The sequence below is a fragment of the Suricata suricatta genome, chromosome 7 (genome assembly GCF_006229205.1).
Source record: "Suricata suricatta isolate VVHF042 chromosome 7, meerkat_22Aug2017_6uvM2_HiC, whole genome shotgun sequence".
Classification (NCBI taxonomy): domain Eukaryota; kingdom Metazoa; phylum Chordata; class Mammalia; order Carnivora; family Herpestidae; genus Suricata; species Suricata suricatta.
In genome coordinates this window covers 92054460-92056270 of record NC_043706.1, presented here as the reverse complement: position 1 = coordinate 92056270, position 1811 = coordinate 92054460, and positions in this window count along the sequence as shown.

Genomic DNA, 1811 nt, shown 5'->3' with positions numbered 1-1811 from the left:
CAACCAGCCACTACCTTTCTCGGTCACCTCGGTTTTTTTAACCTTTGGAGAACATCTGTTAGAGACAAGCAAATCATTTTTCTAAATTTTGCTCTCACTTGGTACCCCTTCTGGTCAATTGTCTTTCACATATTAATAACTCGTTTAATATTCATGAAAACCCTACAAGGTGGGTTTTCTCATCCCCAATTTTCAGATGAGGAAACTGAAGCTCTGAGCAGTATGTGGCTTTCTCGAAGCTACCTAATTAGTAGTATCACTAAGGCTGTCTTCATGCCACTGTACCTCTTTAGCAAAGCACAGTATCCTATGATTCAAAATAAAAACAAAATTCTCGACCTTAATACACAGTTCTGCTTAGTTAAGCAGGTGACCAGAGAAGGTTGCTGACTCTCAGGAGAATTCAGTGTGTGTGATTTTAGAGTCGTGTGTGTGTGTGTGTGTGTGTGTGAGACAGACTGAATGTTTGTCTCTCTCTCCCAAATCCATATGTTGAAATCTGAAATGCTAACCCCCAATGCGATGGTATTAGGAGGTGGGACCTTTATGAACTCTCATGAATGGGGTCAGTGTCCTCATAAGGATAGACATGAGAGAGCTTTCTTCTTTCTCTTTCTCTGCTGTGTGAGGTCACAGGGACAAGTAGGCTGTAAAGCAGGAGGAGGGTTCTAATCAGAATTCAACCATGCTTCTACTTTGATTTTGAACTTCCAGCCTCCGGAACTGTGAGAAATAAATGTTTTTATTGTTTAAACTGCAATAAGCCACCTGGTCTATGGTAATATGTTACCGCCTCACCAAGCAGACTAAAACTACATGTACTTACACACATCATCATTTTCCCTCCAGGATGGAGTCCCTGTTGGCTTGGGGATGAAGTCCGTGACTATGGCTGCAAGCTTTGTCAGTGCATTCACTGGAAGCATACTGCTGTGCTGAGTTGTTTTGGGGTGCAGTTGGTAGGAGCGTCTTGTTTACTCCCAGACTTCTGCACATCTTGCCCTGGCTTAACCAGTTGGCAGAGGGACATAAACTCTACGTAAGGGTGGCCTTTCCAGATGAAATTACCCAATTATATTTCTTAATTTTAAAAGTGTGAGTAATGGAGACAATGTTAGATAATTTGCAGGTGGGTCAGAGAAAACAATATCCTCCCTCACGTAGAGGCTACACCCTAACTTCAGCATGGGAAGACACCATACAGTCCATCCCTCATATTTTTTTAATTATTTTTTAAATTTTTTAACATTGTTACTTACTATTGAGAGACAGAGAGAGAGCAAGAGCATGGGAGGGGCAGAGAGAGGAGGAGACACAGACTCTGAAGGAAACTCCAGGCTGTGAGCGGTCAGCACAGAGCCCTGTGTGGGGCTCGAACCCACAAACTGCGAGATCATGATGTGAGCCACCCAGGTGCCCCTAGTCCATCCCTCATAAGATCCATGTATGATGCCAGCTCTTTGGGCCACACCAACGTGGTGCAGATGAAAAAAGCTACCTGAATGCACACCGGAAATGCCACTTCAGGCTGTTAAGTTCCTGCTGCTCTCTCTCTCCACACTTTTTTATCTGCTGGTAGTTTGCCCGAGGTTCCAATCCCTGCCTTGTGACCAGGTCTCTCCCCTCAGCTGGCTCTGATGCCCCCCGCCAAGCTGAGCAGAGGAGCCCAGCAGTGCTCATTGTCCTCAAGGGCCTCTGGCCCGTCCCAGCCTCCTCCTGGGCCCCCAGCGTGCACTTTAAGAACACCGTTTTACTTACAATTTTGCTTTAAAAAGTTATAAAGCTGACTTCACAAGTACTGGAGCACTGGT